Below are 15,587 nucleotides of genomic sequence, written 5' to 3'. Positions count from 1 at the left end.
GAATCAATTGTAGAAACATATACTATCACATCGAGATACATCAGGTCGAATGTAGCGATTCTCAAGTGTGCGCATCGTTGTTACTGGGAAGTAAATTATGAACACTTATAAAAGCGTCTTAACTAAATACGTAAACAAAATATTCGACTCTGAAAATAGAAGAATTTTTTTTTGCCGAATTTGGACTTCGCAAATTTGTTCATAACGTGGCGAGTAATTTGCGCTCCCATGTAAAAATGTCTATTCATTCAAAAGCAGATTTTACTTTTAAGAACTAAATGGTGATATTATAATGCGAGATGCCTATATACTGTCAGATTGATTTATTGACGAATCACAGTCAGCTTTACCCCCTTCGTTCTTCAACAGTTGATTTTACCCCTCACCTTTAATTTCTAGTCTATATATTCTTATGTCTGTGTCTAAAGCGTATTTTTTGGTATTATGGTAAAATGGAGCTTTGCATCAACATTACTGCAATCCATACCATACGTAACCCCAAGTACGACAGCTAGTATAATATAAATTTGATAATAATAATAATATAGGCGCTCTCACGAAATGATCAGCAAGTTTATCCTTGTTCTTGTTTTTTGATGAAAAATAACCCATCGTGACGCGAGCTGTAGATCCATTCTTCTCAGCTTCTTTCGTCTTCAATACATATCTTCGCAGTGAGATGTAATTCAGTCCATGTCTCGCTGCCGAAGACCTCAGAGATTTTCCTTCCTGGACTTCCCTGTGGGCGTTTTCATACGCCGTGATGGGAGCAGTTCCTCTGTTAGTCTTCCTGACTCTCACGCGTGGCATTCTGCAAAAAAAAAGGATGTACACACAAATTATCAAACAACAAAATCCATAGCCATAATTGGAATTCATTATATGAATCCTATCAAAAAGTGTTACAATTGTTCCCGTTCCAACTGTGGGCACTGGGTCTTAAAATAACGAGGACGTCTTCTATATACAACGAAATTTAATGTGTTTAATTAAGGCGATGCACTACGTAGTAATGCAAAATCGTGTGTTTTTGGTTTGAAAATTTGGTCGCCTAGAAATGTTTCAGATGCTTTAATTAAATACTGCGAGTAGAATACATCTTGGCCTTTAAAATAATTGAGTATTTTTATGAGCCCAGAAAAAATAATGTATAAGGCCTATGAAAACTGCTTTAAAGTTCAAAATCTCCTACTTACGAACCCATTTTCGGTTATGGTTTTATTGTATAATGTGGAGAATGAAGTTATTTATAAAATGATAGAAAAACATTTAAATATTTGTGCCTGAACATCCACAAAATAAAATAAAAGGCACTTTTTGGCCATGTTTTTTTCTTGCATAAATCAAAAGAGGTGGATGGTGTTAAGCGGGAATTTAAGCCTAATCGCCATCTACGTAGGGTGTGTTTTGATAGCGGCTCGATTCAAAATATTACACGGCGTAGTGCATCGCCTTAATTAGAACATGCTTTTTGATTTTTGTAAAATACCGAATAGTACCGAAGATATCAAAAGTATTTAAAATATTTTAGGCCTGCGGAAAGCTTGTGACAGGTGGTATTGCAGCACCACCGTTCGAATTATTGTACTGAATCGTCTCGCGTGACGTCATGAGACACCATTAATAATAATAATAATATTTGGATGATTTTTACAGCGCCATTTTTGTGCAAAATCACCTCAAGGGCGCTGTAGAAATATATTACACATTTCTACAGCTGCATACATTTTACCTATGTTCGCTTTAAATAAATGTTTATTGTATAATACATTTCTATTAACAGTAAAAAAATGTTAGACGACCTCATTAATATATTGCAACATAACGAAATATCCAACATAATGTCCAACCCATACCTACCTACCTCTAGTTGCATTGTATAAACTCTATAAATTGGTTACAATTGTCCCCATTCAAAATGTCGCTTAGGTATTTTCTACAATACACACAAAACAAAGAATTTACATTTAAATTTATTCATAAATATCTTAAGAAATTCTTACAATTTTCATCATTGTAAGAGAATTTGTATCTTGTACATCGATGGGGATTCAGATAGTAGAGAATTGAACCCGCGACGCCCGAGTTGGGAACACAACGGTTTCGACCACTCGGCTAACCCGGTAAATAATATGGCAATAAAACGAAATTAATATTTCAACTATAAAACTACTTTTGTTAATAAATAGATGATAAATGTGACAACTGTCCCCATTACAATTGAACCAATGTTTTGTAAACATAGTATTAACAAAGAACTTGCATTTTTAACGAATAATTCAAATCAATTAAAAAAAAACAGTTGAAACATGTTACAACTAACCCTTTTCTAACAAAGCTTTTAAATATAATATAGCTAAAATGAAGCACTTACCTTTTTGACGATTTTCACAGCTTTTTCGAAGCACAAAAAATATGTTTTCGTTGGCACAGGTCCGTTCGTGACCACGTCTAGCGGTTGACTGAGTTCGTTTGTAGTTTTGGAGGTCAAAGGGGACTACACCCTTCTCTTTCCGCCATATACGACCCGGGTACGAGAATGAGACAGATAATAATTATGGCCCGTTTCAATTGTACCCGTTTTTCAACTGTCCCCTCATTTATTTTTTCCCCTCGTTCTGCGCTCTCCATAAAGAGAAATATTAATACTATAATGATAGAACTGTGATATACGGGAGAAAAATAGATATACGAAAACCAAGGAAATGTTTAAGGAGTTAAATATCTTGTCATTTAAACAAAAAAAAATCTGAAATACTTTATTTTACAACAAAATTAATGACCATATATCAATTGAATTTCGTAGAAAAAATGAAAACCTGCAGCAAAAACATATACGAGACGAAGAAAAAAAATTCATTCTGAAAAAAAAACCAAATGTACAAAGCAATAAAAACGGAGCAAATTACTAGAAGAAATAAAATAACAGGAAAATATATTTTAAAAAAAATTAATTGAGTACAAAAATATGTGATTGACTTATATTTTAAAAATATATTTTTTAATAATTACATAGGTAACATACGTTGTTTTAAAGGAGATTATTATTATTTTATTTTAGAAACTCGCTGTACTCGGCCGCGCGTTGCTGTAGCTCAGTCTGTCTGTGCAGATAGAGATACAATAGCGCGTGTTGCTTTAACGTCCAACAGATGGCGCTGGTTAAAAAAATATAATAATAATATAATACATAAAAAAACGACTCCTATTCGAATGCAAAGTTGTGCGAAAATTTCAAAGCAATCGTTGAAGAACTTTCGAAAATTTAAGATTTTGAACAAACGAACATTTTAGGACGGGTTGTTTCGGAGAATTTTAACAATTCATCAAATTTCAACGTTCATTTACGGGTTCTCTGAAAGTCCTATTCAAGTTCTGTTATTATATCATTATAGGCTAGTTGCTTGACAAAACTGAAATAATAACAGAACTTGAAAAAATCTTTCACAGAACTGGAAAATTAACTTTGAAATTTGAAGAATTGTTCAAATTCTCCGAAACAACCCGTCCTTAGTTTTTATTAGTATAATTTTGATGAAACATTTTAAAATGAATTACTTACTTGTTTATCTGCAATTTCTTTTAACTCCATTTCAGAGACTGTCCTAAATATTTTAGTTTTAATAATCGCTTGGTTATATTGAGATAACTTTTTAACCGTCGCCGCAATACTCTTAAAAAATTTATCGATCTCATCGTCTTCTTTCTCTTTTTTTTCATCCATTGCGTATTTAATTAACACAGCTGACGCGGAATCGTTTTCTTCTTCCCTTTTCTTAGCTCTCATTGGAGGAGTGGGTGCAACTGAAGATGCAGACGACTCTGGACGAGCTGGATCAGGCTGAGTAACATTTTGAGTAGTATTTGTGGAGTTTTGGGAATCGTCAGTTGGAAAGATGAAATTCCAATCTGATTCATCATCTTCTGCATTACTTGTGTCTGTAACAGATGAGATCGGTTGTCTTTCTCTGTAATGTGGCAGTAAGAAACTCATCTCGTCTTCATACAACCACTTCTTTGTTGTCATGGCAGCCTGGCCACTTCTCTTCTTTTTCTTTTTGATAGCTCTTCGGTGAGATTCTCTTAAGTTTAACCAAATTTTCTTGCACACCGATTCTAAAAGAATAAAAAGATTTTTTTGATTTTTATTAAGTTACATGAAATATACATATTTCACTTTCTTAACTTAACATAAAAGTTTCGGGCAAAAACAGTAATGGCGGAATCTATCCACCGTCTACATATTGGACACATTGAATATTCCAAAAATAACTTCTTAAAAAAACATTTTCAGAAATGAAAACATTAAATAGAAATTAGTTATTAAAAACAATAACTTTGAAAAAATAATAAATTACGACGTGCAAATCACTGTGACATTTTTTGCCATGAAAATTCCGGGCCCTGGTAATTACTCATGTATCTGATACTTTTGCTCTGATATAGTTGGAAACGGGTGGTTAGATGTTTTTGTGAGTCTTTGTTCATTAAGTATAATTTAATAACAATTATTATGCATTTTAAGAAAAAACACAGGGCTTCAATCTCATGGTCGGTGAAATAACACAAAAAATGTAAAAACTGTTAAAAAAAATAATGAAAAAAAAAAATTATATTAAATGATGCTCACCAGATTGCTTCAATGTGGTGCTAATTTGTTTCCATGTCTCGTCTTTTTTCAGGATGTCACTGTGTTATGACGCTACGTCACAACACCCAATGATGACGGGATTTTGGCATTAATAGCAATGTAATGGGCAGCATTGTCTTTGACAATCTTTGTTTATTTTGAACAAGAGCAACACCGAGAGGCAAGAAGAAGGAAGCTTCCTGTTTCCGGCCACTCTAGAACGGATTCACGAGCAGGCCAAGTGGATCGGTTGGATACAGTCAATTATTTAATAAAGGTGTCATCTTAATCGTACGATTTCAAGCACAGTGGTTCGAGTGCTGAGTACTAATTATGGGTTGTGCATAATTGTAAATGTCAAATCAATAGCACAGATGTTACCTTTACGGCGAGAAGCCGAACTCGATTGAATGGCGTAATGAAGAGCATCGAAATTTTATCGGCTCCCGTCCTGGTATCCTCCAGTGAATGTTGTGCTTTTCCGCAATAAACTAAACCATCTATTTGGCGAGATTGTTATTTACTTACATACATCGCCGCCGCGGGACGCACCGTTCATGCGACAAATAACGTGACTACAGATCATCACCACGTCGAGGGTTACCTCCGCCCCACAGTTCCTGAGATTGGATCCCTGGCAACGCCGAGGGCTGCTGCCAACCCTCGGATCTCTCCGACGCTTAACATCGAACGCAGTGTTATTAGATAGTTAGAAATAGTAATGAGTTTTATCGACCAGGGTCAATCCTTTGGGGTGAGTCATCTTATCTATATATATAATGTCAATCCATAATTTGTAATATAGTAACCTTACATGTTTCAACAACATCCAGTCTTTTCATTGACGCCCTGTGATGTCCCAAAATTATGTGTACAGGTTAATAATGGCACGGCCCTCGAGGTATTTTGCTCTACCTATTCAACCTTACAACGAACAGCGACAGCACTCACAATGTTGTCTGGCGCCCTTTTTAAAATCAAAGTTGTTCGTTATCTGATGTAAGACTAATAAATATGAACTAATTAGTTCATACCCACCTTTGCCGTAACATATGACGCCTCAACGTGTGTTTTGAACCTCCTGTATACGTATTTTGGGATGTTATTATTTGTTTCTACCTTGCTTTCATCTGCTATATGATGTGCTATATTATAGCACGGCAACCTTTTTGGTCTATTAAAAAAAAGCAGATAAAAAAAAAAATATTCTCCAATACCGACATCTTTGGATTTATATATGCAACTAACATTACATGAATGATTCGAAACCTCGCTGAATTATTTGGTTGGCGACACTGTTGTGTACCTACACATATGTTTGTTTTTTTTTTAAATTACATATGTGATTTACCAAACTTCTATCTAAATTCAAAATAATTGAAATCAATCATATTCAAGACAATCTTGAAAAATCGAAAGCGAATTTTATAGTAAATATAATTTAAATTTGAAATGAATATTTGCTATTATTTTATAAAAGGTAATTAAGACATTCCAAGAATTCCTTTTGTTCACGATGTACTTGTCTGGCAGCGGCAACGAAATAAATTATTATTAAATAATTTCTATTCAACATTTACGAGGATTATAATGCATTTTCTAAAAATAGACTTGTTTACGATAAGCCTAATTGACTAGCATTATTATTATTAATTTAAAATCAGAAATAATGTTCACTTATTCTAATAAGAATAATTCACGGGAGTATATATTTTTTTTTAAATACCAAGCGGTATCTACATATTAATCGACAGTGGGATAAATTATTAATCGACTGTGGTCTCGATTATTAATCGACAGTGGTTTCGATTATTATCGATTTTTTTTTTTCTCTTCTCATCTCTTTCATAATAATAATTTTTTTTTTAAAAGAAAAACGGATATTTCGAATTAAAAAAAAAAAGAATAATAAATATTTTTTTAATTTAACATTTTTTTTGGAATTTAATTTTTTTTTCTAGAAATTGAATATTAACTTAAAGCCTCAAGATGTCGTCACCTATACCAAACATTAATAATGCATCAAAAGAGGAACTAATCGTAGAATTGACATCAAGAAACATTATACCAACAACTACTTTCGAAAGTTTACGTAAACAGGCGCGTGATTTTAATAAAAAACTGAACAAATCCACACCTGTTGACTCAGAATTAATCGACACGGATTCTGAAGGGGAAACACAGGGACCGTATAAAATTATCAAACATACAAAAATTATTTACAAAGAGCCCACAACAACAAACGTCGATAATTGGAAACTCAAATTTGATGGAAAAACAAATGTCAGAGAATTTCTTCTTCTTCTAAACGAGAAATGTAGAATCAAGAATGTCTCACACGAGAATTTAGTACGCGTTTTTCCGGAATTATTAGAAAGTGTTGCCTTATTATGGTTCAGATCCGTTTATCGTGAAGATTTACAGTGGGACGAGCTGTCGAAGTTATTGATAAAACAATTTGAAGGTAATGACTTACAGACAGACATGAAAATAAAATTGTTTAATATGAGACAGCCGAAGGACATGTCAGTGTTAGAATTCACATTAAATATGAAGGCGTTAAATAACATGCTGGACGCGAAATTACCAGATAATGAATTACTTAAACTTGCAAAAAAAGCTTTATCTCGCAAATATACAAATCTTTTAGTTTCTAGGGACATTGATACCTTTGAACAATTAACCACACATGCCGGAAACCTTGAATCATTTTTAACATTAGACCAAGAATTTGCGTCTTCGTCTTTAGGTTTCGGAAGATCGGAAAATAAAAAGGCTTACAATAAAGTAGAACAGCAGGTTCCCTTTAGTACAACAAATAATAATAATAGTAATTATAGACGCCAGTCGTACAATTTCAAACCACCGGTTGGTAATAATAATTATAATAATTACAGGCAGCCGTCTTATAATCCAAGACCACCTATTGAACAAAATAAAAATAATAATCTTTATCATTCAGAACGCAATCGTGGTGTTCATAACACACAACACCCTTCTCATGAAGAACAGAGCAAGTCTAGAACTTTCACGAGGAAAGTTACTTGCCAATTTTGTAATATTCCTGGTCACTCTATTGATAATTGCAGAAAAAGGCTGCGTTACCAAATAAATCCCGTGTTGGAGCACTTAATAATTCAGGATCAGGAAAATCAAAAAACTAGATGGGGGTCAATCTCGCCATGCCCCTTCCTGTCGCGAAAGGAAGAGGGAGTGGGAGCGTTGGCTCCGTCTGGTTCACCAGTTCCTTTCGGTTCCTTCGTCCGAGGTAGTGGGCCCATTGCCACGGGAGGCGGAAACTGGAAAGGATGGTCGACCGTATGCTCGTATAAATATATTTAATGATTATTTTGATGCTTTGTTAGATAGTGGTGCTTCTCTCTCGTGCTTGGGAGGTGACACCTATAAAATTTTTGTAAATTTAGGTATAGTTTTAGATAAGGTTAGAATTAGTGTTACGACAGCTGATGGAACGGCTCAGCCTGTCTTAGGGACAATGACGTTGCCGGTGACGTACAAGTCCATTACAAAGGAAGTTTTATTTTACGTCATCCCGTCATTGTCTCCAAATTTTATATTAGGAATAGACTCTTGGATGCAATTCCGCATCGCACCGGAGTTGTTTTCAAGAGCTAGTCAACCTTCTTCAGAAGGCAAGATTAATGGGTTGCGGGCTATTAGGCCAGCCTCATCATTATCTCCGTCAGAGAATCGGGCTCTCTCTGCGGTGATCGATAAATTTAAATCCATCTCTTTTGAAGAACGCGGACTAGGTTTGACACATTTGGTCAAACATAGAATTGTTACCACAGGACCTCCAATAAAACAGAGGTATTATCCTTTATCCCCAGCTAGACAAAAACAGTTGGAAACAGAAGTAGACGAGATGTTAAAATTAGGAGTCATCCGTCCTTCGCGTTCTCCCTGGTCAAGTCCAGTACTTATAGTGACAAAAAAAGACGGAACGGGTCGTTTTTGCCTCGACTCACGGAAAATTAACAACGTTACAATTCGCGATTCATATCCTCTTCCGTATATATCAAGGATCCTGGACAAGCTTGGCGGTGCCAGGTACGTCTCGTCCATAGACCTTTCTAAAGCCTTTTGGCAGATCGCTTTAGATAGGGACTCCTGCCAAAAGACAGCGTTCGTTGTACCGGGTCGAGGATTGTTTGAATTCACACGTATGCCCTTTGGACTTAAAAACGCCCCTAGCGAGCTCCAAAGATTGGCCGACGCCTTGTTCGGTCCAGAATTCGATGAAAACGCTTTCTGCTACTTAGATGATCTTATCTTGGTGTCAGAAGACTTAGAATCACACCTTGATTTATTGAACCGTGTTTACGAAAGACTACGAGACGCAGGTCTAACCATCAACCTAAAAAAATCGGAGTTCTGCAAAGCCGAGCTCAAATATCTTGGTTATATGGTTGACTCGCAAGGTCTCCGGACAGACCCTACAAAAATAGAAAGCATTAGAGACTTCCCCGTACCTAGAAATGCAAAACAAATTCGTGCTTTCATCGGTTTATGTGGATATTTCCGTAGATTTATTAAGGGTTTCTCAGGCATTGCCGCCCCACTTACCAGACTTACTGGTTCCAAGAAAGGAATCAGCAATTTTTCTTGGTCTCCAGAAGCTGAGACCGCGTTTAACGACTTGAAAAAAGCCTTGACCTCTGCTCCTGTTTTAAGTTGCCCGGATTTTTCCAAGCCCTTTGCAATACATTGTGATGCAAGTTCTGTAGGAATAGGCGGAGTCTTAATTCAAAATATAGATGGGCAAGAACATCCCATCGCATATTATTCACGGTGCTTAAACGTGCACGAGCGAAATTACGGCATTACAGAGCGGGAACTTCTAGCAGTGTTGGATTCAGTAACGCACTTTAGACCTTACATAGAGGGTGCACACTTTACAGTTGTTACTGACCACTCAAGTTTAAAGTGGCTGGGGTCTTTGTCAAACCCTAGTGGTAGATTAGCACGGTGGAGTTCTCGTCTCTCACAATTCTCCTTTAACGTTGTCCATCGCAAAGGGACACAACACGTAGTACCAGACGTACTCTCACGAATGGACCTTGCCGTATTGTCGGGTATAGATTCAAGCCATACGACAGATTCTTGGTATTTAAAAACTTGGAAAGGTTGCCAAGAGTTTCCTCAGAGATTTCAAAATTTTCAAATAAACAACAATGAATTGTTTCGACATACCAAGACTCGTCTGGCTCTGTGCGAGGACACCGCATGGAAAAAGGTGGTTCCTCAGGAAGATAGACAGGTTATTTTAGCTAACTCACACGAGTCCTCGCGAGCTTGTCATCCTGGAGTATTTAAAACATACAAAAAATTACAATTACGATACTATTGGCCTAATATGTACAGAGACGTTAAACAATTTGTAAGTCGCTGTACTATCTGTAAGGCACATAAAATAAGTACATCACCACCTAACGGCATCTCTTCAAACCCTAAAAAAGTGACAAGACCCATGCAAATGTTGTCTATAGATTTAGTAGGCCCCTTACCTCGGAGCTACTCAGGTTTTACTGTTATTCTGTCGTGTGTAGATGTCTTTTCTAAATTTACATGGCTATTTCCGCTGCGCAACGGCTCCGCGAAAAGCATCGTGAAAAACTTAGAGGAGAACATCTTCCTTGTTCACGGTGTACCACGTACCGTCGTCTGTGACAATGGACGTCAATTTGTTTCAAAAGAATTCAAAGACTTACTTAATAGTTACAACATACGACCACCTTTTTACAACTCATTGTATACTCCTCAAAATAATGTAGTGGAACGTTACAATCAGACATTGGGAACAGCACTATCTATTTTAGTTGAGTCAGATCACAGGAATTGGTCTAAGTTTCTTCCTCAAGTTCAATCAGCTATGAACAATACGGTCAATTGCGCTACAGGTTATACACCTTACTTCTTAATGCACGGTCGGGAGCAGATACTAGACGGCGATTTGCATCGTAATCCGTTAGCCGATGAGGAAACCAATTCGCAAGGTTGTGCTCAACCTAAAGCATATGCACAAAAATTAAAGGAGTTGTCTTTGGTCTACGAGCAAGTCTCAAACGCTCTCCTCAAAGCTTATCAAAAGGGAGCTAACCATTACAATTTGCGCAGGAAGCATATTACCTATCAGGTAGGTGACCTGGTCTGGAGAAGGAATTTCGTACAATCTAGTGCATTGAATTATTTTGCTCAAAAACTAGCCCCTCGTTTTGTACAAAATGTTGTAGTAAAGAAGAAATCAGACTTAATTTATACGCTAGCTGATTTAAAGGGCAAAGAAACTGGCGACTTTCATGTGAAAGACATAGTTAAGTCAGACAACGTACCAGTTTAACCTTCTTCCGACGATGCTTCGGAGGGACTGGCCATCCTTGCCGAAGTACTCGGAATAAAACGTAAATAGTTTCATTTGTTCTTTTTGTAATGTTCGGATTTTCACAGCCGGTCTGATCAACCGAGTTGGGATACTCCAGCATTCTAGACAGACTTTGGTCCTGTCATACGTGCATTTTGTTAAAATCACTTAAGTAAACCGCGTGGGCGTGTAACGTGATTCAAATTGTCGCCAGGACAAAACTTTTATATTATATATGTTATAAAACATTTATTTTTCGACTCTAGTTATGAAACTCGAGTTGATTATTTCATATTATTCAAATACTACTATTTATTTACTTTATGTACCTTATTGAACGGTTCGGTCAAGCAGATGAAAGCAAGCAAAAAAAAAAAAACTATTTTGTATATGTGTTTTAATTTGTAAACTTGAAATACTCGTTGACAATCGCCTACTGTCAACTTGCGTTTCAAGCCCACTTGTTTACATTATGTTTAGTATGTAACTAAGATTGGTTATGGTTGGAATAACCCCTGGATTGCACAGATGTATTGGTCTAGACATTTTTGTACTCTAAAGTATCACCAGAATTTCATTGTTTTTTTATGTTACTCTTCTTTATATTCAAAATACTAATGTCCATATTTTCTTTAATTAATTGGTAACTAAGAAAGTTTCCCTAAATAATATATTAAATTAAATATCTGTTCTTATATACTGTTCAACTTGTTGTTTTGAGAGCACAAGTACATTAAAATGTATATTTAATTGATAATAGATTGCATGTTTTACCGATTACACCATATTTTTTATCATGGATGTATACTATAATACTAGCGCCTTTCCTATTGGTTAGGTTGTTGACATTCCTTATGGATTACCCTAGCTTACACTCCTGCGAGCGTGTAAAGACTTACGACTTCTTAAGAACATTCTGAGATTTGCATTATTACAATGTTTCTTTTTATGTAAAACTACTCTGTGAAAACTCACCCAAAGGACCGATTTAGGTAGAATAGGAAAGCTCTTAGTAGTGAACATTTTTCTTTCTCCTAAAAGGACGTAGATTCAGTGAAGTGAGGGCTGCTTGCACCCTAAAGTGTTGCCTAAATGGCTTTCTAGAACCCTACCTTGGGTCAGTGATGATATGATGCATATAGTGTATAATTGATGTGCTGGACACACATAGGTATAATTTAAAATTAAGAATGTGTTGTCCAACGAATAGTGTTTAGACTTATAAAACTAATGATGTTTATGCTGTAGATGTAACGTTAACGGTAGTCCAAGACATAAGTCAGATAATCTTCACCCAGTATTTTCAATGCTGCGGGTGTTGACGGACCCCGTTCACGGAACATTGGTTCACCTTGTTCTTTAGGTTAAGTTACCTTAATTTTAAGTTTTTGGTCTTGAATGACGGCGTTGTGAACCCACCATCTTGCCGGGCAAGATGGGTGCGATTGGAATCATAATGAACTCATTCGTATTGTATTTTATTTTATTTTTATTTCTAGTAGTGTGCCTGCTACAATACAAGTTTTACTTATTAATGCAAATTTATTTTTTCTTTTTAGAACACCCGGAGGATTGACCTGAACAGATTAGGATTAGGTTAGTTAGATAAACATGTTTGAGGGCAAACATTTGTTGGGCGAGCGGGGTATTGTTATGACGCTACGTCACAACACCCAATGATGACGGGATTTTGGCATTAATAGCAATGTAATGGGCAGCATTGTCTTTGACAATCTTTGTTTATTTTGAACAAGAGCAACACCGAGAGGCAAGAAGAAGGAAGCTTCCTGTTTCCGGCCACTCTAGAACGGATTCACGAGCAGGCCAAGTGGATCGGTTGGATACAGTCAATTATTTAATAAAGGTGTCATCTTAATCGTACGATTTCAAGCACAGTGGTTCGAGTGCTGAGTACTAATTATGGGTTGTGCATAATTGTAAATGTCAAATCAATAGCACAGATGTTACCTTTACGGCGAGAAGCCGAACTCGATTGAATGGCGTAATGAAGAGCATCGAAATTTTATCGGCTCCCGTCCTGGTATCCTCCAGTGAATGTTGTGCTTTTCCGCAATAAACTAAACCATCTATTTGGCGAGATTGTTATTTACTTACATACATCGCCGCCGCGGGACGCACCGTTCATGCGACAAATAACGTGACTACAGATCATCACCACGTCGAGGGTTACCTCCGCCCCACAGTTCCTGAGATTGGATCCCTGGCAACGCCGAGGGCTGCTGCCAACCCTCGGATCTCTCCGACGCTTAACATCGAACGCAGTGTTATTAGATAGTTAGAAATAGTAATGAGTTTTATCGACCAGGGTCAATCCTTTGGGGTGAGTCATCTTATCTATATATATAATGTCAATCCATAATTTGTAATATAGTAACCTTACATGTTTCAACAACATCCAGTCTTTTCATTGACGCCCTGTGATGTCCCAAAATTATGTGTACAGGTTAATAATGGCACGGCCCTCGAGGTATTTTGCTCTACCTATTCAACCTTACAACGAACAGCGACAGCACTCACAATGTTGTCTGGCGCCCTTTTTAAAATCAAAGTTGTTCGTTATCTGATGTAAGACTAATAAATATGAACTAATTAGTTCATACCCACCTTTGCCGTAACAACTGTATTTAGAATCGTTTAAATCATATAAATATGAATATTTTCTCACTTCCTCGATCAGTTTTTCCCTTCGTAAAGCCATTTTTTAACAATTGAGATAAAATACGCAACGGAACTTTCACGCGGCACCACCGGCAGTCAGTCGCTTTGTGATACGGCGAGGCAAGCGGGGCGCAAGCGAGACGTAAGCGCGAGGAACATAGACGTTCCGCGCGCCATGCCCGCGGTGATGGCGAGAAGTAAATAGCGCGGTGATTGCTAGTTGATAATGAAGATTGTCCCGAGGCGAGGCGACGCCATTACGATGCTGATTACTGTGCGATGCAGTATGGAGTTACATAAATAATTTTTAACGTCATAACATAACCTATCAGCGATTCACCACGTCGCGTGTAACATTTGGAAACGTTTTTCAGGATGACTATCATATTATTTAATTAATACCATTCTTTAAAACATTAACATGGAAACATATGAAACTGCTTACTGCGGTTTAAAGTCAATTAATCCACATAAATTTCATTTGGCACACTGTGGCAAGTGATCGCTCAAAACGTTTTTGTAATAATATGCCAAATATTGCTCGGGTGGATAGCAGCTTGACAAGGGTTAAAGATCTGAAAGAAATATTTGGCCCTTAAACATGATATATAATACGTTAGACAATACACATACCTTGTCAATTTGTTCATCATTATCGAAGTAAAATATTTTTTTCCTAATCTTCAAATGGATTCGTTTTCTGAATCGATTGAACCAAAAGCGGTTGGCGATAAACGGTTCCGTGGGCGTCCCTTTGGGCAGTTGACTCTCCAACTCAGAATGGTAGATGGTGGCCTGTTCTTGGATGGTTGAAATGAACAAAGGTAACTGTTTTAACTTTAACTGATTTCTTAACCAGGAGGTCAGTTTCAACTCTGTTTCCTTTATCAGGCTGTTTTCTTTGTGGCGAATCTTGTTGGAGTTCAAATTTATATTTTCAGGGAGATTCTTCAAGATGTCAGCTGCCTTCCAGATAGAGTTGACCGTGGAAAAAGATAATGACAAACTCTTTGATACGCTGGTTTGGGTTTCTCCAGCTTCCAAGCGCCTCAAAACTGCCATCTTGAATCTGATGCTCAAAGTTCTTCTTTTACGTCTTCTTGGATCGACTTTTTGATCTTCCGCCGAAGACATTATTAAAATGCTCTATAAAAATCTATCAAAGATATGTACTTCTTGAAATCTAAATATTAATTACAACGATAGAACAACTACCGTGATCACCAAAGTATCGGTCACCTAAATCATATTTAAACCGTTAACAAAATCAAGCCGTAAAAAATAAACTTTTGTTCACTATTACACAACTTTTATAAAATGTCTTTTAAAAGAAAAAAAAGGTTTGACACAGGATTGAACCATCATCAGAAACACCACTCAATTTATTTACAGAACCAATTACTTTAATTAATTTGACCGGCCAATCACATCAAAGGATATTGGCGCCAACTCTCTAAAAGCGTTAACACGTTTGCGCCAAAGTTGGCCCAATGGCCCCAATGCGCAGGCCCAAAGTGTACGAGGGGCTTTATAATGTGATACTGTAACTGTTGTACTATTCGTCTTCGTCAGTCCACTTCTTGCATACGACGTGATACGACGCGAGGTACTACAGATAAATCATAATAGAGATAATTCTTGTTTTTGTTGTACAACTAGAAATAGTGGTTTACAGGTGGATAAAAAATTGTGTATTATTATTTACCTTTTCAACGCTTGACGTTTCGATGCAAACAAACTCACACATGTCACTAATCACTTGTTGATCGAAATTATCAATGTCAATAGTACTTTTTCGGCATCGTGTCTTTTTAGGTGACGAAAATTCTGTACACCCTTCTGGAAATAATTTGCTTTCCGCCACTACTCTGCGAACTGATCCCATAGAAATGCCAG

General features: G+C 36.7%; 1 protein-coding gene and 1 pseudogene across 1 annotated transcript in view; both read right to left on the bottom strand.

The window, feature by feature from the left end:
- LOC149415344 (uncharacterized) overlaps positions 1-15,587 on the bottom strand; it is a 231,510-nt gene that overhangs the window by 115,993 nt on the left and 99,930 nt on the right. The gene's annotated exons all lie outside the window — the stretch shown is intronic.
- LOC149415347 (uncharacterized) lies at positions 782-13,731 on the bottom strand (annotated as a pseudogene).

This window comes from Hesperophylax consimilis, chromosome 18, assembly GCF_061612785.1.
Source record: "Hesperophylax consimilis isolate HC1 chromosome 18, BYU_Hcon_1.0, whole genome shotgun sequence".
NCBI lineage: Eukaryota > Metazoa > Arthropoda > Insecta > Trichoptera > Limnephilidae > Hesperophylax > Hesperophylax consimilis.
The sequence above is the reverse complement of the archived record's forward strand: the minus strand, read 5'-3'. Positions and strand labels throughout refer to the sequence as shown.